Source organism: Mustelus asterias, chromosome 29 (assembly GCF_964213995.1).
Source record: "Mustelus asterias chromosome 29, sMusAst1.hap1.1, whole genome shotgun sequence".
NCBI lineage: Eukaryota > Metazoa > Chordata > Chondrichthyes > Carcharhiniformes > Triakidae > Mustelus > Mustelus asterias.
In genome coordinates, this window is record NC_135829.1 from 15,664,449 (window position 1) to 15,687,108 (window position 22,660).

Consider the following 22,660-nt stretch of genomic DNA (forward strand, 5'->3'; position numbering starts at 1 on the left):
CCTTCTGCACTGTAGGGTTTCTATGATTCTATGACCTTGCTCTCGGAATTCAGAGATCCCCAAGATCTTTCAACAAAGAGGCGTGTTAAAATCAGAGGCTGGAGTTCAAACATGTATTTTATGCTGTTTCAGAAATCAGAATCCCTACAGTTCAGGAGGCAGCATTTGGCCCATTGAGCTTACACTGACAGCAACCCTACCCAGACCCTATCCCCTGTAACCCCACGTATTTACCCTGCCAATACCCCCCAACACTAAGGGGCAATTTAGCATGGCCAATCCACACATCTTTGGACTGTGGGAGGAAACCCACGCAGACATGGGGAGAACATGCAAACTCCAGTGACCCAAGCCAAGAATAGAATTCGGGTCCCTGGCGCCATGAGGCAGCAGTGCTAACCACTGTGCCGTCCACAGGGAGCAAACCAAATGTTCTTCAAATAACCCAAACAAGATGCTCAAGTCGGCACTTTTTTGTTTCAATCCAAAGTCCAATTCAAAGTCTCCGCAAGGGAGACATTCCAGATCCAAGCCGACAAAATAACTTCACCACTTCCCATCTTGGGCTTGATCGACATGATCCAAGCTGATTGGAGTAGGCATTGCACCTCCAAGGCCGGATCTCATTTAAATCTTAGCCAAAAGGCCGAGATGCCGCTTTAAAAAATTGCTTCCAGTGAAGCCTCAGTGTAACCTCATGAGTTCAACCAAGTGCAGGATGCCAAAACTACACTTGATCTTAGCCAAAAGGCCGAGAAGCAAGTGGACACTAATATTCAGAGCAAATCCAAATTTGATTTCAAAGGACCAACCAAAGTCAAGACTCCATCTCAAGGCAAGGCTCAGCTGCCTTATTGCATTAAGCATATTTTGGAGCAGCACAGACCCCAATTTAATGCGAGGACTGGGTGTGATACCCCACCCCCCTGCAGTGAAAATTTGGGGTGGCTGGTGTGAAATGAGTGGCATGCCAAAATAGAGTGAAACAGCAGGATAATAACCCTCAATAATTCAAAAATCTGTATTTAACTTAAAACTATTGAATGAAAATACTATCTTCTGTTTAGTGTCACAATAGGCTTACATTAACACTGCAATGAAATTATGGTGAAAATCCCCTAGTCAACACACTGGCACCTGTTCAGGTACATTTTTTTAAAAAACAGATGCACCGTAGAAAGCATCCTTTCTGGTTGTATCACAGCTTGTTGAGACTCTGAATTGGACTCGATTTGATTGAATTGGAAAAGTATTTTAAAAAGTATTGTTTCTTGCGCACTATACAGACAAAGCATACCGTTCATAGAGAAGAAAAGGAGTGCCCAAGACTGCAAGAAACTACAAAAGGGTCGTGAACGTAGCCCAGTCCATCACGCAAACCAGCCTCCCATCCATTGACTCCGTCTACACTTGCCGCTGCCTCAGGAAAGCAGCCAACATAATTAAGGACCCCACGCACCCCGGACATTCTCTCTTCCACCTTCTTCCGTCGGGAAAAAGATACAAAAGTCTGAGGTCACATACCAACCGACTCAAGAACAGCTTCTTCCCTGCTGCCATCAGACTTTTGAATGGACCTACCTCGCACTAAGTTAAATCTTTCTCTACACCCTGGCTATGACTAACACTACATTCTGCATTCTCTCCTTTTCTTCTCTATGAACGGTATGCTTTGTCTGTATAGTGCGCAAGAAACAATATTTTTTAAAATACTTTTCCAATTCAATCAAATCAAGTCCAATTCAGAGTCTCAACAAGTTGAGACATTTCTGATCCAAGCTGACAAGACAGGGCCTACACACCCGTCTTGGGCCTGATCTACATGAGCCAAGCTGATTGGAGTAGGTGCAGACTCACCTCCAAGGCTTGATCTCATTTGAGTCACTATGTTAATACATGTGACAATAATAAATCAAATCAACTGAGGGAGCATTTAGCACGGCCAATGCACTTAACCAGCACGTCTTTCAGACTGTGGGAGGAAACCAGACCCAATGAAATATGTTGCAAGATGGACATGATGCTGCCATGTTAGGGGGGTCACTCAAAAGTTCACTCCTTTCCCACTCAAATGGAGCTGAGATAGGGTGAAGGGAAAGGTAAGAAAGCTGCACTCAGGGCAGACTGAAGCCGCTTGTTTGAACTTTGTTCATTCCCAAAGCAGAGAGAACAACCGGCCCACACATCGTGGGGCCCTCGGACTTCCCTGGCAGTGTCAAGCTCCACGGCTGCCATGACAACTTCTGAGCATGCCATCCAAAATCCCAGACGTGACCCATGGGTTTTGACAACCCCTGGTGTTTTTTTTTTTAAAAATACACATCCGAAATATAATTTACAAAACAATTCACAAACATCCCCCAATCGCTGAGAGATTCAAGGTCAAAATTATTGAAGTGCGGCCTTGCAAAAAACATCAAATTATCCGACAGCTTGTACGGGTCGGAAATTTCAATTTGGATCAAGTTAGTGTGCGGCGTTCCAAGATGCGCTGGAAGTACCAAGACCACACTCTGGATCATCTCACGAGCCTATAAAATTCACGGTTTGGAAAGTGACAGGCCAATGTGAATTCATCTCAATTGGCAGGATGTACCACTGGCAGGAACTCATTCCTCAAGACACCATTCCAAGCCAATAGCTCCAAGTCCAGTAGTTGCAAGTTAAAGAAACTCATTCTCAATGCTTTGAACACTGTGGTCGCGTTTTCACTCAACTATGGCTCCCCAAACCAAGTCTTACTTTCCAAACTCAAGAGCTTCAGTTGAACCCCCTCACTTTAGTAGTGTGTCTTGCTCTGTGGTCATAAACTACCAACCAATCTGCTCCATTGGGTTGACACCAGTACGATACAGAAGTGTACAATCCTACAACTGGGGTGCCACAGTGGTTAGCACTGCTGCCTCACAGCACCAGGGACCCCGATTTGAATCCCAGCTTGGGTTAAAAGTTTATTTTAAATCACAAGGCTTAAATTAACGCCGCAATGAAGTTAGTGAAATTCCCCTAGTTGCCACACTCCGGCACCTGTTCGGGTCAATGCACCCTAACCAGCACGTCTTTCAGACAGTGGGAGGAAACCGGAGCACCCGGAGGAAACCCATGCCAACATGGAGAGAACGTGCAAACTCCACAGAGTGACCCAAGCCGGGAATTGAACCCGGGTCTCTGGCACAGTGAGGCAGCAGTGCTAACCACTGTGCTGCCGTGTCTGCGTACTGTCTGCATGTTCTCCTCATGTCTATGTGGGTTTCCTCCCACAGTCCGAAAGACCTGCTGGTTAGGGTGCATTGGCCGTGCTAAATTCTCCCTCTGTGTACCCGAACAGGTGGAGGAGTGTGGCTACTAGGGGATTTTCACAGTAACTTCATTGCAGTGTTAATGTAAGCCTACTTGTGACACTAATAAACAAACTTTAAAATGCAGGTTAGGTGGATTGGCCATGCTAAATTGCCCCTTGGTAAATGTGGGGTTACAGGGATAGGGCCTGGGTGGGACTGTGGTCAGTGTAGACTCAAATGGCCTCCTCCTGCACTGTAGGGATTCTCTGATCCCAATTGGTAAAAGATCCACAACACTAATTTCTGGGGAAAAAAACATAGGTTATGGACATTAGCCAAGGACATTTACTGCTCAGATCGTTCCTGGAGGTGGCATCGAATTGCCTTCTGCAATTGATGACAGTATCCCCACCATGTGATCCTGACCCAGTGATGAAGCAGCAACAGGGGTACGTCAAGTCAGGATAGTAGATGGTCACCTCCTCAAAACCCCAGAGACTCTGGAATGGTCCCTGCGTAGAAACGTAGAGAATGGGAGCAGGAGGCTATTCAAGCCTACTCTGCCATTCATGATCATGGCTGATCATCCAACTCAATAGCCTGATCCCCACCTTCCTCCCAATATCCTTGAACCGCTTTGCAACAAGAGCTGTGTCTAACTCCTCCTTGAAAACACAATGTTGTGGCCTCTCCTGTGGTAGCGAGTGCATGCAGACAAATTGGTACATCAGGGTGCTCAGAGAACAATTTCAAGTAGGGAGGGATCCGCGACAGACTCATTCAGGTTGGCATCTTTAAGGTTCAAGTTTATTTATTAGTGGCTTATATTAACACTGCAATGAAGTTAGTGAAATTCCTAGTCGCCACACTCCAGTGCCTGTTTGGGTATCATAGAAACCCTACAGTGCAGAAAAAGACCATTGGGCCCATCGAGTCTGCACCGACCACAATCCCACCCAGGCCCTACCCCCACATATTTACCCGCTAATCTCTAACATATATATCTCAGGACACTAAGGGGCAATCATGGCCAATCCACCTAACATACACATCTTTGGACTGCGGGAGGAAACCAGAGCACCCGGAGGAAACCCACGCAGACACGAGGAGAATGTGCAGACTCCACACAGATATAGTGACCCAAGCTGGGAATCGAACCCAGGTCCCTGGAGCGGTGAAGCAGCAGTGCTAACCACGGCGCTACCGTGCCTTCCAGGTACACAGAATTTAGCATGGCCAATGCACCCAACCAACACGTCTTGCCTGGCTGATGGCCCAGATAAGTGAGGCAGCAATCGAGGTAACCACAGGAAGCTGTACAGAGATTTGTTACAGTTGGGAATTATGGATAAAACTCACCGACATGACAGTGGCACAGTGGTTAGCACTGCTGCCTCACAGCACCAGGGACCCAAGTTCAATTCCCGGCTTGGGTGACTCTGTATGGAGTCTGTACATTCTCCCCGTGTCTGTGTGGGTTCTCCGGTTTCCTCCCACAGTCCAAAGATGTGCAGATTAGGTGGATTGGCCATGCTAAATTGCCCCTTAGTGTCCAAAGATGTGTAGATTAGAGGGATTAGTGGGTAAATACTTGGTGACAGGGAACAGGTCTGGGTGGGATTGCCCCTTAGTGTCAGGGGGTTTACGTGGGGTTACAAGGATAGGGCCTGGGTGGAATTGTTGCAAGCACAGACTTGGTGGGCTGAATGGCCTCATTCTACACTGGAACTCTATGATCACAGCCCTCCGCCACAAAAAGACAAAAATGTTGCTGGATAATGCTCAGGCTGCCAAGACTGTTAAAATGGGCGGAGGAAAAAGCAAAGTATTTTCTTTAAAATGTTTATTTATAAGTCACAAGGCTTACATTAACACGGCAATGAAGTTACTGTGAAATTCCCCTCGTCGCCACACTCTGGCATCTGTTCAGGTCAATGCGCCTAACCGGCACACCTTTCAGACTGTGGGAGGAAACCGGAGCACCCGGAGGAAACCCACGCAGGTACTGGGAGAACGTGCAAACTCCGCACAGACAGTGACCCGGGGCTGGAATTGAACCTGGGTCCCTGGCTCTGAGGCAGCACTGCTAACTACTGTCACCCCCATATTGTGGGGATACATTCCACTGTAGTATCCTCACACCTGAAGGATTGTGGGGAGGGGAATCAGACAGGTAGAAACTACACAGGTGCTGCCAGGGTGATTAAAGCCTGGGATGTTTCACAATTATTGTCTTGGTGACCATTGCACAATTGGGAGAATTGATCGTACACCAACGCACCTCGAGCTACCCAGGACACCTACGGTTCAACCCACTGGACGTGGGTAAATGAGGGGACAGAACCCTATGGGTGGGCCCTGATAAGATATCCATCTGTGGATCTGTCTGCCATCACACCTCTGTATTGTTCACCTTCTGCACTAATCTGCTAGTGTTTGCAATCAAATTGACTCAGTAGTAATGTTGAAGACGAGTATAGATGATTGATTGAAGAATTCAGTGGATTTTTGACACTATGGAATTAGCAGTGGTAACTTTTGTCCAAGACCTCGATGCCTGCCCATGGGCAAGGATTTGTGATCCAATTCACTTACACGCAGAGGATCAAGAGGAGGGACTGTGGCCAAGTAGCCCACAGCCTGAACAGCTAGGCCAGATACAGAACAGGACAATTAAACAGCAGCCGGGCCCGATGGAAATTCAGACAGGACAAGCTGAAACACAGACAAAAGGTCACAGGCAAGCAAGAGCCAGTCTGGACATAAAGGTGCTCAGTCCTTACCAAGGGCAGCGTTTGGATATTCCCCAATTTCAGCCAGACACTCTGGCACCTAGAATTCCTGCTGTTACCTTATATGGAAAAGGGGTTACAGGAGGATGGACACCCAAGGGACCCTGGCGTCTTCCATATATGGAATCAGCAATCCCTTTGGGTGCTGTGGACCCTCACCCAGCATCGTCACTGGTTGGAAGCCAGAGAACCTTGCAGAAGGGTGTGAAGAAGGGGATAAAGGACACCTGGAGGCCAGTCCCAGCAAAGACTGGGTGTTGGCAGCAGAGACACAGCAAAGACTCGAGACCAATCTGTGTCATGTGGAAGACTCCGAGTTCGGAACTCAAAGTCCCAAGACCTAGATTTGTACCGGGTGGAGCGAGCCTGGCCAGTTCCACCTCACGGGTAGCATCTAGGTCTCAGATAAATTTGAGTTAAATGAGTGTAAGAAGTTTATTTTAAGTATAATTTGGAAGTCAACTCTGACCAGTTTGCACTAAAACTTTTTTACCCAGGTCTGCTTAGTCGTGTAACAAACAAAAGGACAAAGTGTCAGAAGCTTTTCCCAGGTTGGAAGAGTCAATTACTCGGGGTCATAGGTTTAAGGTGCAAGGAGATGTACGAGGCAAGTCTTTGTTTCGAAACAGAGGGTGGTGGGTGCCTGGAACTCGCTGCCAGGGGGAGGTAGTAGAAGCAGATGGTCTGGTGGGCACATGAGCAGCACGGGCTTGGAGGGCCGAAGGGCCTGTTCCTGTGCTGTATTGTTCTTTGTTCAGATACGATAGTGGGCTTTAAGGGGCGTCTGGACAAATACATGAATACGATGGGAATAGAGGGATACGGTCCCTGGAACGGTAGGGGGTTTTAGCTAAGTCGGGCAGCATGGTCAGCTTGGAAGGCTGAAGGGCCCATTTCTGTGCTGTAATTCGATTTTTTGAGAAAGCTTTGGATAAAGCCCTCAAGAGGTCAGTAAGCAATTAGAGCACATGGGAATTGTGTGTGGGGGGGGGGGGGGGGCGGTGGGAAGAGAAGAAAAACAGTCAGAAGAAACAGTCAGGTTGGCAGGCTGTTGATTAGACTAGCTAGGGTAAATGCATGGGATTATGGGAATAGGGTCTGGCTGGGATTGCAGTTGGTGCAGACTCAATGGGCCGAATGGCCTCCCTCTGCACTGTAGGATTCTATGATTAGTGGGTTACCACAGGAATCAGTGCTTGGGCCCCAACTATTCACAATCCACAATGATTTGGACGTGGGAAAATCAAACTTCCAAAGTTTGACGATGACAAAGCGAGGGAGAGTTTGAGGATGCAAAGGCACTATGGGGAATTGGGAGGTTAGGCAAGTGGGGAAAGCAACTGACAGATGGAATGCAACAGTGGAGCAATGAGGGGGTTAATCACATTGGTCGGAAGCAGAAATACACTGTCTTAAATAGAGGGGTTGGGAAGTGCGGAATTTCACAAAGGAATTTCATCCTTGCTCACTGAAAGGTAATGTGCCTGTACAACAAGCAAACAGGGTAAATGGTAGGTTAGCCTTCATTACAAGACAATTGGAGTATAGGAGAATGACTTGTTGCAAATATATAAAAGCTTTGGTAAGACCACACCTGGAGTGTGCACACAGTTTTGGTCTCCTTGCACCTCAGACAGTGTGCAACAAAGGTTCATGAAATTAATTCATTCCTGGGATAGGGGGATTGTCCTTTGAAGGAAAGACTGACCAGACAGGGCCATAATTTTCTGGGAATTAAGAAATGATCTCATTTACAATATATAGAATTCATACAGGCTGGGCAGGGTAGATGCAAGGTGGTTTTTGTTGCCCTAGATGATCAAGAACCAGGGGGAAAGGTTAGCACTGCTGCCTCAGAGCCAGGGACCTGGGTTCAATTTCCAGTGTGGGTCTGTGCAGAGTCTGCACGTTCCCCCCTGTCTCTGCATGGGTTTCCTCCCACAGTCCAAAAGATGTGCTGACTAGATGCATTGGCCATGCTAAATTCTCCCTCGGGTGTACCCGAACCAGGTGCTGGAGCGTGGAGACTTGGGGATTGTCATAGCAACTTCATTGCAGTGTTAAACAACTAGGGGCAGGAGTAGGCCATCTGGCCCTTCGAGCCTGCTCCACCATTCAATAAGATCATGGCTGATGTTTTTTGTGGACTCAACTCCATTTACCCGCCCACTCACCATAACCCTAAATTCCTTTACTGTTCAAAAATCCATTTTTGCCTCAAAAACATTCAACGAGGGAGCCTGAACTGGGCAGGGAATTCCACATATTCACAACTTTGTGAGGAAGTTCCTCCTCAACCTCAGTCCTAAACCTGCTCCCCCTTATTGAGGCCTCATCCCCTAGTTCTTGTGGTAAGCCTACGTGGCACTAACAAACAAACCTATTGGCCGGGATTTTATGGCCTCACTCGACCAGAGACTGGAAAATCCCGCCGAGGTCTACAGACATCTCTATTGTCCGACCCTCACCTGCTCAGATTCAGTGGCAGGCGGGGCAGGAGAATTCTGGCAAAGCAGCGTCAGAATTAGTCATTTAGGGCTGGGATGAGGCATACCCCTACCTCAGAGGGGTACAAAGGTACAGAGTATGTTTGGAGAAATATTTCTACATGTTAAAATCAAGGTAGATAGTGCAGGGAAAATGGAAGATCAGAAATGACTTCACTGAATGGCACAGCAGGCTTGAAGGGCTGAATGGCCTCCTCCCATTTCTAATTCTTATGGTTAAGTTCCCAGAGTTAGCTAGTGCCTGGCACTTGGAAGTGGCAACTAATATGTGTGTCACACATGAAGATGGAATGCCATCCGGGTCTCAAGTGCAGATGCTTCTGTGTGAGTTGCAAATGGAACTCAAGACACTGCAATGAGCAAACATCCGCATTGCTGACCTTCCGAGTACAGGCAGGGTCATTGACGATGAAGTTGAAGATGGCTAGGCCAGGGATACCAGCTCAAGGTACTACTGCAGCCATGCTTGGCAGCAGAGATCAACTAACCATCGTGGTCATCTTTCTTTGTGGCTTCGAGTAGTGGAGGAACTCCATCCCAACCAAGTTACATTGAATTCAATTTTACAAATACTTAACACTAAGGTAGCGTTTGATCCAATACGGCAAGGACAGTCTCCTCATCTCTGGAATTCAGTTCTCTAACAGAAATCAGAATCCTTACAGTGCAGATGGCCATTCAGCCCATCGAGCCTGCACCAACAATCCCACTTGGGCCCTATCCCCATAAATTTACCCTGCCAATCCCAGGACATTAAGGGGCAATTTAGCATGGCCAATCAACCTAACCAGCATGTCTTTCGGACGGTGGGAGAAAACAGGAGCATCTGGAGGAAACTCTCGCAGACACGGGGAGAACGTTCAAACTCCACGCAGACAGTGACCCGAGCCAGGAATCAAACCCAGGTCCCTGAAGGTGCAAGGTGGCAGTGCCAACCACTGCCACTCCCCTCCCCATGTCCAAAGATGTGCAGGTTAGGTGGATTGGCCATGCTAAATTGCCCCTTAGAGTTGGGGGCTAGCTAGGACAAATGCATGGGGATAGGGCCTGGGTGGAATTGTGGGCAGTGCAGACTTGATGGGCCAAATGGCCTCCCTCTGCACTGTAGGATTCTATATTTGGACTGAGACTGAAAGGCCGAGAGCCAAGCAGCCCTGGCAGAACCCAGTTAGCAGTTTATCGCCAAGTGCCACTCGATTGACTGCATAATTGACTAAATCTGCCATCATAAATGATGGAGCAGACTGGGCAGTTTTCCACTGACAGATACACAGCAGTATTTGCAGCTGTACTGGAATAGTGCCGTACAGCTAGTTATGGTGTACACATCTTCAGCATCTGATCTATCCCCTCCCCACCTGCCCAATGTGCACAACCATTTCTGGATACCCACGAGTGAAAAGACAGCTAAGACATTGGGCCATTCAGCCCATCAAGTCTGCTCTGTCATTCAATGAGATTATGTGATAATAGTTAACTCCACTTTGCCACCTCATCCCCACTTCCCTTACTGATGGAAAATCTGTCCACCTCAGCCTTGAACACACTCAGCCTCTGCTGTAAAGAATTCCATAGATTCACAATTCCTCCTCATCCACAAACCAGTCTCCCATCCATTGACTCCATCTACACTTCCCGCTGCTTCAGAAAAGCAGCCATCAAGGACCCCACGCAGACAAAAACACTCCACCTTCTTCCGTCAGGAAAAGATTAAAAGTCTGAGGTCACGTACCAACCAACTCAAGAACAGCTTCTTCCCTGCTGCCATCAGACTTTTGAATGGACCTACCTCGCACCAAGTTAATCTTTCTCTACATTCTAGCTATGACTAACTACATTCTGCACCCTCTCCTTTCCTACTCTGAATGGTATGCTCTGTTTGTATAGCGCGCAAGAAACAATACTTTTCACTGCATCCCAATATGTGACAAAATCAAAATCTTGAGTGACCTCTTATTGAGATTGTAGCCATCCAAGATGGAGATGCCGGCATTGGACTGGAGTGGGCACAGTGAGAAGTCTCTCAACACCAGGTTAAAACCCAACAAGTTTATTTGGAATCATGAGCTGAGCGCTGCTCCTTCATCAGATGAGTGGAGAGGTAGGTTCACAAACACAGCATATAAAGACAGACACAGCAAGATTCCAACCCTTATCTTCATAGGCAAAGACAACTGCAAGATAAGGGTTGGAATCTTGCTGTGTCTGTCTATATGTTGTTTGTGTGAACCTACCTCTCCACTCATCTGATGAAGGAGCAGCACTCCGAAAGCTCGTGATTCCAAACAAACCTGTTGGACTTAACCTGGTGTTGAGACTTCCGAGATTATACCCTAGGGAAAAACAACATCTATTCTGTTCATGGAGGTCTTTCATTCTCTCTCTCTCTCAACTACATATTTCAGTGCAAGCTGCAAACTTGGAAACTGTACAGCCAATTCCAGGCAGTGACATAATCCAAGCACCAATTCCCAATCTCAGTAGTTACTGATAGCCAGTTGGCTATCTATTCCACTACACGCCCCAACCGTAGTCACAAGCCGGTTTGGTACTTCCGAGGGCTGTATTACAATTCATTGCAACGTCAAAAGATTAGTCAAGCAACCCCTTTTGGATTCTGTTGCAGCCTATATTTTCCAGTTTCAAATCATTGCAACAGGCAAACATTCATCTAGCTAAAGCTAACTGGCTCAATATTTCCCCGGGCTTGTGTTCACTCCTTTTGCGTAGAGGATCATGTGTCCACCTCACCAGTCCTTTTGGCGCCATTAGCCACTTGACTTAAGTACTCCCACCTATACTGATTTACAACCTTGTGGACCAATCCCCTACAGTTCAGAAGTCTGCCAACACTCAAAACACATCTGCCAAGCTCTTTTTTCCTTCATGAAGTGATTGTCCCACTGGCCAACATTCCTATCATCCCGCCTTTTAATATTTTAGCAACTGTGATGCTCCCACTATCTTCTAAGTTAGAAATGGTACTGAAGTTACACATAACTCCATCCTCTGATGGAGAAATCCAGCACGAGGGGGCATGGCTTTAAATTGAGGGGGGGTAGTTATAGAACCGATGTCAGGGGTAGGTTCTTTACCCAGAGGGTGGTGAGGGATTGGAATGCCCTGCCAGCATCAGTAGTAAATGCGCCTAGTTTGGGGGCGTTTAAGAGATCCGTAGATAGGTTCATGGACGAAAAGAAATTGGTTTAGGTTGGAGGGTCACAGTTTTTTTTTAACTGGTCGGTGCAACATCGTGGGCCGAAGGGCCTGTTCTGCGCTGTAATGTTCTATGTTCTATGTTCTATGTTCTAACCCCAAGGCTGCAACAACTGGTCTAAACGCAACAAACATCATGTTCCCCAACAAGCAGTCAGGAACATTAGCTACAGAATTACTGGATGGAGGCATTGGCGCATTATTCATATTGTTGCTACGTCAGGAGGAGTTGCAGTGATCTTGTGGCGAATTGATTTTTTCATAGAAAATAGGTGCAGGAGTAGGCCATTCCGCCCTTCGAGCCTGCACAGCCATTCAATAGGATCATGGGCTTTCCCACTCCTGCTTCCTCTCCTTACCCCTAGATCCCTTTAGCCACAAGGGTCCAGCTCCCCCTTGAACATATCTAACGCACTGGCCCCAACAGCTTGGAGGTAGAGAATTCCACAGGTTCACAACTCTGAGCGAAGAAGTTCTTCCTCATCAGTCCTGAATGGCTTACCCCTTATCCTTAGACTGTGACCCCTAGTTCTTGAACTCCCCAGGGAACATTCTTCCTGCATCTAGCCTGTCCAGTCCGATCAGGATTTTATAGGTTTCTATGAGGCCTCCTCTCTTCCAGGCACGTATCACACTTATTGACAAATCCAAAGAACAGTACAGCACAGGAAACAGGCCCTTCGGCCCTCCAAACCTGTGCCGCTCATTGGTCCAACTAGACCATTCGTTCGAGGTGGCGGATGGAGTTTAATGCGGAGAAGTGTGAGGTAATTCACTTTGGTAGGAATAACAGATGTGTTGAGTATAGGGCTAACGGGAGGACTTTGAATAGTGTGGAGGAGCAGAGGGATCTAGGTGTATGTGTGCATAGATCCCTGAAAGTTGGGAATCAAGTAGATAAGGTTGTTAAGAAGGCATATGGTGTCTTGGCGTTTATTGGTAGGGGGATTGAATTTAGGAGTCGTAGCGTTATGTTGCAACTGTACACAACTCTGGTGCGGCCGCACTTGGAGTACTGTGTGCAGTTCTGGTCCCCACATTACAGGAAGGATGTGGAGGCTTTGGAGAGGGTGCAGAGGAGGTTTACCAGGATGTTGCCTGGTATGGAGGGGAGATCCTATGAGGAGAGGCTGAGGGATTTGGGATTGTTTTCGCTGGAAAGGCGGCGGCTAAGAGGGGATCTTATTGAAACATATAAGATGATTAGAGGTTTAGATAGGGTGGATAGTGATAGCCTTTTTCCTCTGATGGAGAAATCCAGCACGAGGGGGCATGGCTTTAAATTGAGGGGGGGTAGTTATAGAACCGATGTCAGGGGTAGGTTCTTTACCCAGAGGGTGGTGAGGGATTGGAATGCCCTGCCAGCATCAGTAGTAAATGCGCCTAGTTTGGGGGCGTTTAAGAGATCCGTAGATAGGTTCATGGACGAAAAGAAATTGGTTTAGGTTGGAGGGTCACAGTTTTTTTTTTAACTGGTCGGTGCAACATCGTGGGCCGAAGGGCCTGTTCTGCGCTGTAATGTTCTATGTTCTATGTTCTAACCCCAAGGCTGCAACAACTGGTCTAAACGCAACAAACATCATGTTCCCCAACAGGCAGTCAGGAACATTAGCTACAGAATTACTGGATGGAGGCATTGGCGCATTATTCATATTGTTGCTACGTCAGGAGGAGTTGCAGTGATCTTGTGGCGAATTGATTTTTTCATAGAAAATAGGTGCAGGAGTAGGCCATTCCGCCCTTCGAGCCTGCACAGCCATTCAATAGGATCATGGGCTTTCCCACTCCTGCTTCCTCTCCTTACCCCTAGATCCCTTTAGCCACAAGGGTCCAGCTCCCCCTTGAACATATCTAACGCACTGGCCCCAACAGCTTGGAGGTAGAGAATTCCACAGGTTCACAACTCTGAGCGAAGAAGTTCTTCCTCATCAGTCCTGAATGGCTTACCCCTTATCCTTAGACTGTGACCCCTAGTTCTTGAACTCCCCAGGGAACATTCTTCCTGCATCTAGCCTGTCCAGTCCGATCAGGATTTTATAGGTTTCTATGAGGCCTCCTCTCTTCCAGGCACGTATCACACTTATTGACAAATCCAAAGAACAGTACAGCACAGGAAACAGGCCCTTCGGCCCTCCAAACCTGTGCCGCTCATTGGTCCAACTAGACCATTCGTTTGTATCCCTCCATTCCCAGGCTGCTCATGTGACTATCCAGGTAAGTCTCAAATGATGTCAGCGTGCCTGCCTCCACCACCCTACTTGGCAGTGCATTCCAGACCCCCACCACTAAAAAACATCCCTCTGATATGAGTTATACCTCACCCCTCTCACCTTGAGCCCGTGACCCCTCATGATCGTCACCTCCGACCTGGGAAAAAGCTTCCCACTGTTCACCCTATCTATACCCTTCATAATTTTGTACACCTCTATTAGATCCCCTCATTCTTCGTCGTTCCAGGGAGAACAAGCCCAGTTTACCCAATCTCTCCTCAGAGCTAAAGACACTTGGTACAAAAACTGAATTGAAGCGAACTTGTCAGATTGCATGGTGGACGCATGCAGGGTCAATGCGATCAGGACTGGTATCCAAGATCAACTAGTTTTCGCTTATTCATTCATGGGATGTGGGCGTCACTGGCTCATCCAGCATTGGTTGCCCACCCAAAGTTGCCCCCAAGGTGGTGGTGAGCCACTTTCTTGAACATCTGCAGTTCATGTAGATGGAGTATGAGAAGGAGTAGGCCACTCGGCCCCACTCCACCATTCAAGATCACAGCTGATCTGATTATAACCTCAACTCCACATTCCCACCTACCCCCGATAACCTTGCACCCCCTTGTTAACCATAGAATCCCTACAGTGCAGGAGGAGGCCATTCAGCCCATCGAGTCTGCACCAACCACAATCCCACCCAGGCCCTATTCCCGTAACGCCACATATTTACTTTGCTGACACTAAGGGACAATTTAGCACAGCCAATCAACCTAACCCGCACATCTTTGGACAGTGGGAGGAAGCCGGAGCACCCGGAGTAAACCCACACAGACACAGGGAGAATGTGCAGACTCCACGCAGACAGTGACCCGAGCAGGGAATCGAACCCAGGTCCCTGGCGCTGAGAGACAGCAGTGCTAACCACTGAATATTTTATTTTTTTAAGTGCCAGAGTTAGAGACTCTGCTCCCACTGCCTATTTGAGGAAGAGAATTCCAAAGGCTCTCAACCCTCATCTCATCTTTAAACAGTGACCCCTAGTTCCAGATTCTCCCACAAGGGGAACGAGTCCTCATATCCACCCAGTCAAGATCTTCAAACAAGGTTTCAATCATGTTGCCCCTCACTCAACTCCAGCAGATACAAGCCCAACCTGTCCACCCATTCCTCAAGACAATATTCCCATGTGTGGTATTAATCTAATAAATCTTCTCCGAAATGCTTGTCACACATTTATAACTTTCCCTTAAATAAGGTGACCAATACAGTACACAATACTTCAGTGCAGTCTCACCAATGCCCTCTGCAAATGAAGCAGCCTCCCTCTTGTTTAAAGTTGATCTTAAAGTGTGTGTCACAAGTAGGCTCACATTAACACTAATGAAGCTACTGTGAAAATCCCCCTAGTCGCCACACTCCAGTGCCTGTTCGGGTACACCGAGGGAGACTTTAGCTTGGTCAATGCACCTAATCAGCACGTCTTTTGGTAGCACAGAGCGCGGCATGGTAGCACAGTGGTTAGCACTGCTGCCTCACAGCTCCAGGGACCTGGGTTCGATTCCCGGCTTGGGTCACTGTCTGTGTGGAGTTTGCACATTCTCCTCGTGTCTGCGTGGGTTTCCTCCGGGTGCTCCGGTTTCCTCCCACAGTCCAAAGATGTGCAGGTTAGGTTGATTGGACATGATAAAATTGCCCCTTAATGTCCTGGGATGCGTAGATTAGAGGGATTAGTGGGTAAAATGTGTGGGGAAATGGGGGTAGGGCCTGGGTGGGATTGTGGTCGGTGCAGACTCGATGGGCCAAATGGCCTCTTTCTGTACTGTAGGGTTTCTATGTTTCTATGACTGCGGGAGGAAACTGGAGCACCCGAAGGAAACCCACACAGACATGGGGAGAATGTGCAAACTCCACACAGACAGCAGCCCAAGCTAGGAATCGAACCGTGTCCCTGGCGCTGTGAGGCAGCAGTGCTAGCCACCAGCATCTGCAATATTTTGCCTTTATCATTACATTTAACAGCTACTACAGTTCTCTGCGTGATCTACGCTTTCCCCACACTGTCCATGAGCTTAATAAAAAAAAATCAAGAATATTTTACAGCACAAACAGTGCCTTCCTGAAGCAACCAGTTAGCAAGTTTGTGATGCAGAGCAACAGCGTGGGTTCAATTCTTGTACCGGCTGAGGTTATTCATGCAGGACTGCCACTTTTACAAGGGGCAGCATGGCAGCAGTGGTTAGCACGGATGCCTCAGCTCCGGGGTTCAATTCCAGCCTCCGGTCAGAGTGGAGTTTACATGTTCTTCCCATGTCTGCTCCGATTTCCTCCCACAGTCCAAAGATGGGTAGGTTAGGTGGATTGGCTGTGCTAAATTGCTCCTTAGTGTCAGGGGGACCAGCTAGGGTAAATACATGAGTTGTGGGGATAGGACCCAGGTGGGATTGTTGGTGCAGACTCGATGGGCCGAATCTCCTCTTCTGCACTGTAGGGATTCTATGAACAGTGCAACTTTGCCCAATCCACCACGACTTTAGGAGAAAATAAAAGGGATACATGCGAGTCGATGAATAAATGCACATGAAAAGCCTTGCATTATGGACAGGTTGGGGGGGGGGGGGGGGGGGGAAATGCAGCCAATTTACATCTGCATCACTCATCTGTATTCATTTGCTTATAGTCCAGCAACAAGCTCAATTCAACACCTCAAGGCACACGATCTTGCATATAAAAAAAGCTGGATTTTAAAATCCCCATTCGAGTTTCTCAATCTTCGTACAATACAATACAATAAATGGCAGAGTCATCAGGAGTATAGAAACACAGGGACCTAGGTGTGCAAGTCCACAAATCCTTGAAGGTGGCAACACAGGTGGAGAAGGTGGTGAAGGCATATGGTATGCTTGCCTTTATAGGACGGGGTATAGAGTATAAAAGCTGGAGTCTGATGATGCAGCTGTATAGAACGCTGGTTAGGCCACATTTGGAGTACTGCGTCCAATTCTGGTCACCGCACTACCAGAAGGATGTGGAGGCTTTAGAGAGTGCAGAGAAGGTTTACCAGGATGTTGCCTGGTATGGAGGGTCTTAGCTATGAGGAGAGATTGGGTAAACTGGGGTTGTTCTCCCTGGAAAGACGGAGAATGAGGGGAGATCTAATAGAGGTGTACAAGATTATGAAGGGGATAGATAGGGTGAATGGTGGGAAGCTTTTTCCCAGATCAGAAGTGACGTTCATGAGCTCAAGGTGAGAGGGGCGAAGTATTACTCAGATATTAGAGGGATGTTATTTTACACAGGGTGGTGGGGGCCTGGAATGCGCTGCCAAGTAGGGTGGTGGAGGCAGGCATGCTGACATCGTTTAAGACTTACCTGGATAGTCACATGAGCAACCTGGGAATGGAGGGATACAAACGATTGGTCTAGTTGGACCAAGGAGCGGCACAGGCTTGGAGGGCCGAAGGGCCCGTTTCCTGTGCTGTACTGTTCTTTGTTCCGCCATTCAATCATGGGTGATATGTCTCTCAACCCCATTCTCCTGCCTTTTCCCCATAACCTTTGATCCCTTTACCAACCAAGAACCTATCCCTGTTTTAAATACACTCAATGACCCGGCCTCCTCTGTGGCAACGAATTCCACAGATTCACCACCCTCTGGCTGAAGAAATTCCTCATCTCAGTTCTAAAGGGTCAGCCCTTTACTCTGAGGCTCTGCCCTTGTATCCTAGTTCAGTTTACTTATTAGTCACAAGTAGTCTTACATTAACACTGCAATGAAGTTACTGTGAAAATCTCCTAGTCACCACACTCCGGCACCTGCTTGGGTACACAGGGAGAATTTAGCACAGACAATGCACCTAATCAGCACGTCAATAGGTGAATTTAGCACGACCATGCACCTAACAAGCTGTGGGGTTATGCTTCAACTGTACAGGACCTTGGCGAGACCGCATTTGGAATAGTGTGTGCAGTTCTGGTCACCTCAGAACTATCTATATCCTGCTGTATTGCCTGGATGTGGAAGCGCTGGAAAGAGTGCAGAGGAGATTTACCAGGATGCTGCCTGGTTTGGAGGGTAGGTCTTATGAGGAAAGGTTGAGGGAGCTAGGGCTGTTCGCTCTGGAGCGGAGGAGGCTGAGGGGAGACTTGATAGAGGTTTATAAAATGATGAAGGGGATAGATAGAGTGAACGTTCAAATATTATTTCCTCGGGTGGATGGAGCTATTACAAGGGGGCATAACTATAGGGTTCGTGGTGGGAGATATAGGAAGGATATCAGAGGTAGGCTCTTTACGCAGAGTGGGGTGTGGAATGGACTGCCTGCAGTGATAGTGGAGTCAGACACTTTAGGAACATTTAAGCGGTTATTGGATAGGCACATGGAGCACACCAGGATGATAGGGAGTGGGATAGCTTGATCTTGGTTTCAGATAAAGCTCGGCACAACACGTGGGCCGAAGGGCCTGTTCTGTGCTGTACTGTTCTATGTTCTATGTCTTGACTCTGGGGAGGAAACCAGAGCATCCAGAGGAACCCCACGCAGACATGGGGAGAATGTGCAGACTCCACACAGATGGTGACCCAAGCTGGTACTCAAACCCAGGTCCCTGGTGCTGTGAGGCAGTGGTGCCAACCACTGCGCCACCCATAGAAGGAAAATATATTTAAAAAGATGTTCGAACTCATGTATCCTCGAGCAAGAATGTGGAAAAAAAGTCTACTGATGATGCAAAGTTTTTGTATTGCTATTTGAACTAACTTTCCAAATTGGACAAATGCTTGCTGTTTTGGTTTAGTTGCCGTGCAACCATTTGGGTCACACCTTAAAAACTCAGACAAGAAAAGAAAGTGGGATGTCAAAAATCGAGTTTTGTTAGTAATCTTTTTTAATAATGGCACAATGTTCTTGGACCGCATACCTATCTGCTTTAGTGGTTTCTGGTCCCTGAACAGGGAGGGGAGGGGCATTGAGATTACAAGTAGATTGCTACATTACAATGCATCCTGCTTAACCTATGAGTCAGCTGTCAGTTGACTGTGCCAGTTTGTACCTCAGTAAATAGTTCGCTCACTTCTGAGCGCTGCTTAGAATTGTCCATAAAAAGGCAGCTGCGGGCTTTTGCATCAAAGTGGAATCCTACCCGCGTGTTAGAAAGTTGCTAACTGACTCATTTCTGACCTCCCTTGGGATATGACAGCATGAAACAAGACAGTCTGGTTTGCTCGAAGGGAACTGGTTCTTTCAACTATGAGCTCTGTGATTTCGAATACTATTCACTGCGAACCTCACTCTAGTTTTGATTGATCTTTTTTTGCAAAAGAGAGAAACCTCAAATACCAAGAAACCTTCACAAAGCAGCGTCAACCAATACGACATATTCTGTTAACAATAGATTGTGCCTTTGCAAAAAGGAGAAACCTTCTTGAAGCCAAAAGAGAAAATGCTGGAAAATCTCAGCAGGTCTGGCAGCATCCGTAAGGAGAGAGAAGAGTTGATGTTGCGAGTCCAGGTGACCCTTTGTCAAAGCCAGGAAGTGCTGCTCTTCTCAGACAGAATTTCCACGTCTTCCCCCCCGTCCACCTTCACTGCTTTCTATGACTCATCTTTCATTCCCTCCCCCTGCAGTATAAATATCTCCCACTTTCTATGCCTTTTAGCTTTGACAAAGGGTAATCTGGACTCGAAACGTCAGCTCTTTTCTCTCCTTACAGATGCTGCCAGACCTGCTGAGATTTTCCAGCATTCTCTCTTTTGGTTTCAGGTTCCAGCTTCCGCAGTAATTTGCTTTTACCCTTCTTAAAGCAATATCGACCGACCAACACTACATTCTGTAACAAAACAGATCAGACCAAAAAAAAACACATCAGGTACAAACTGATCCTAGAAATCTTGCAGCAAATTATCAGAGCTATCGGAAATTGTAACCAGGGCTTTTGAGACATCCTCAAATCCAGCCAGTATTAAAACACTGCCCGAAACATTCACCATTGTTTGGAGGTTAGTAGCTACAATAGACTTCTCCCCGTCCTGTTAAGATCAAACACCATGCTGCGTGCAACTTCTGCCCAGCAAGTGGTAACTTTCACACTAGACTAGAAACATCAACTCTGGCCTGAGTCTTGCACCAGTCAGGTACGCAAGCTCGGTCGGCCCAGAAGACGGACGTGAAATGCGTTTCTAGCTGTGAAATGCTATTGTGCTGGTTGGCCAGTACCAAGGAGGGCTTGGTGCTGCCGAGTGCCAGGGGTGGTGGTGGGCACCAAGTGAAGGGATGGTGCAGACTGGTGCTTCGAAAGGGCTCCCGCGAGTCAGACAGAGCTCTTGTCTCAGGGAGCTGCAGACCCCTACGCGAGATAAAACACAAGCAAATTGGGCCTCAGTAGCGCACAGATATACAGCATTTCACAGGAACTGCATTGCAGTGTTGTGACTAACAAAACAAACAGCAGGGAAACAGGCCCTTTGATCAACTCGTCCATGCTGACCAGGTTTCCCAAACTGAATGAGTCCCATTTGCCTGAGTTTCCTGCTAAACCTTTCCCATCCATGTTCCTGTCCAAATCTCTCAAATGTTGCAATTGTACCCACCTCTACCACCTCCTCTGGCAGCTCATTCCATAGACACACCACCCTCTGAAAAAGTTGCCCCTCAGGTCCCTTTTAAATCTTTCCCCTCACCTTAAACTTATGCCCTCCAATTTTGGACTCCCCTACCCTGGGGAAAAGACCTTGGCTATTCACCTTATCGATGCCCCTCTTGATTTTAGACTTCTATCAGATCATCCCTCATCCTCCTCCACTGCAGGGAAAAGTCCCAGCCTATCTTGATCATTCAAGGCTCAAAGGGAAATCAGGAGGGCAGCAGAACCCTTCATTCCCTAGACAGTTCAATCTCATTTCAGCCTGACTCGAAGTTGTCACTAAAACGTGAAGTTGGCCAAGCACTGGAGTAGGCAGGCCTCGTGAAATTGCTTTATGAACTTAATTGGCCATTTAAATGTCAGCCGACACACTTCTCCAGCTGAAATATCATTGCAATGACATTGGGATGTCCACCCGCCTTCTCATGCATCCGAGTTGGGCGCATGTCTGCCTAGTATCATAAAAATTCTGGCCTCTTTGCCTCTCCACAGATGCTGCCAGACCTGCAGAGATTTTCCCAACATTTTGTCTATTTCAAATCTCTCACGTGTAGGGAGCGAAGTAATCACATCCAGAATCAAAAGTGTTGCTTTGAGTTATACAAAGAAAGGGTTTCACAAGGCAATGTAGCAATTTATTTGGCACTGCCGTCTCACAGCACCAGAGAACCGGATTCAATTCCGACCTTGGGTCACTGTGTGGGGAGTTTGCACATTTTCCCTCCCAGTGTCTGCATGGGTTTTCTCCAGGTGCTCCGGTTTCTTCCCAGAGTTTGAAAGACATGCTGGTTAGGTGGATTGGCCGTGCTAAATTTCCCCTTGGTGTCAGGGGGATTAGCAGGATAAATGTGAGGTTACAGGGATAGGGGCCTTGGGTGGGATCTTTGTCGGTGCAGGTTCAATGGGTCGAATGGCCTCCTTCTGCACTGTAGGGATTCTATGATTCTGTAGTTTTAACACAAGCGTCGCTGGATTCAGATACCAGAACAAATTACAACTTATGCTATGGCAGAGTGCTGCAAAAAGAAAGACCAAGATAGAATTCTGCCACCATTTATAGTTCATGGTTTAAAAGAGTAGAATTTGAGCCAGGAACGACTCGTCACGCTAGAATGAGGTTTCAATACTAGAGGCTAGAAATCAGAAAGAGACAGAAAAGACCAAAACACTGTGGCTGACCTGAACATTTGCAACATTACTGCTTTAAAAGACAAGTTTTGCAAAAGGAATTACTAATTTGCTCCAGATCAAAGTATTTTTTAAAAAAATGTATATTTACGAAAGCAAAGCAACCAGTTTCAGAAGTTAACTATCAGTCACCATCAACTGGTGCATTCTGCATACAGTCCATTTCCCAACCAAATCGACACCAATTCCTATACAGCATGAAGTTGCTGTTTCCTCAGACGTTGGTATTTTTGTGAATTGTTCTGGTGTTCGTGCACAAGATGAAAAGCTTTGACAGCTTTTTCAGCAATACTCAAATGGAATGTTGTTGTACCCCATTATTACCCAAAATCCTACCCGGCACATGAAGGATTTTATACAGCTCTACCATATTCAGTTGATATCTATAAACAGGCCAAGAGTTTAAGAGCTCCAATTGCAATGATTTACTGAAGTGTATGATCACATTTCTCAATTTGTATATTAATAAATGCAAAATTTTCCATGAACAGGGGAATTGCAAGAATGTAGTCCAAAAAAAAGTATTTAATCCATGATAAAAGTTCCAATCCAGTATGATTAGTCCAATTTTAAATGTCCACTACAACTCTCACCAATATTTACAGATGCACCATAGAAAGCATTCTTTCTGGTTGTATCACAGCTTGGTATGGCTCCTGCTCTGCCCAAGACCGCAAGCAACTACAAAGGGTTGTGAACATAGCCCAGTTCATCACGCAAACCAGCCTCCCATCCATTGACTCCGTCTACACTTCCTGCTGCCTCAGGAAAAGCAGCCAGCATAATCAAGGACCCCACGCACCCCAGACATTCTCTCTTCCAC

The 22,660-nt window shown here is 47.1% G+C and overlaps 1 protein-coding gene across 3 annotated transcripts in view; it reads right to left on the reverse strand.

The window, feature by feature from the left end:
* The window catches only part of LOC144480544 (RNA-binding protein with multiple splicing 2), a 136,794-nt gene that overhangs the window by 52,957 nt on the left and 61,177 nt on the right, over positions 1–22,660 (reverse strand). The gene's annotated exons all lie outside the window — the stretch shown is intronic.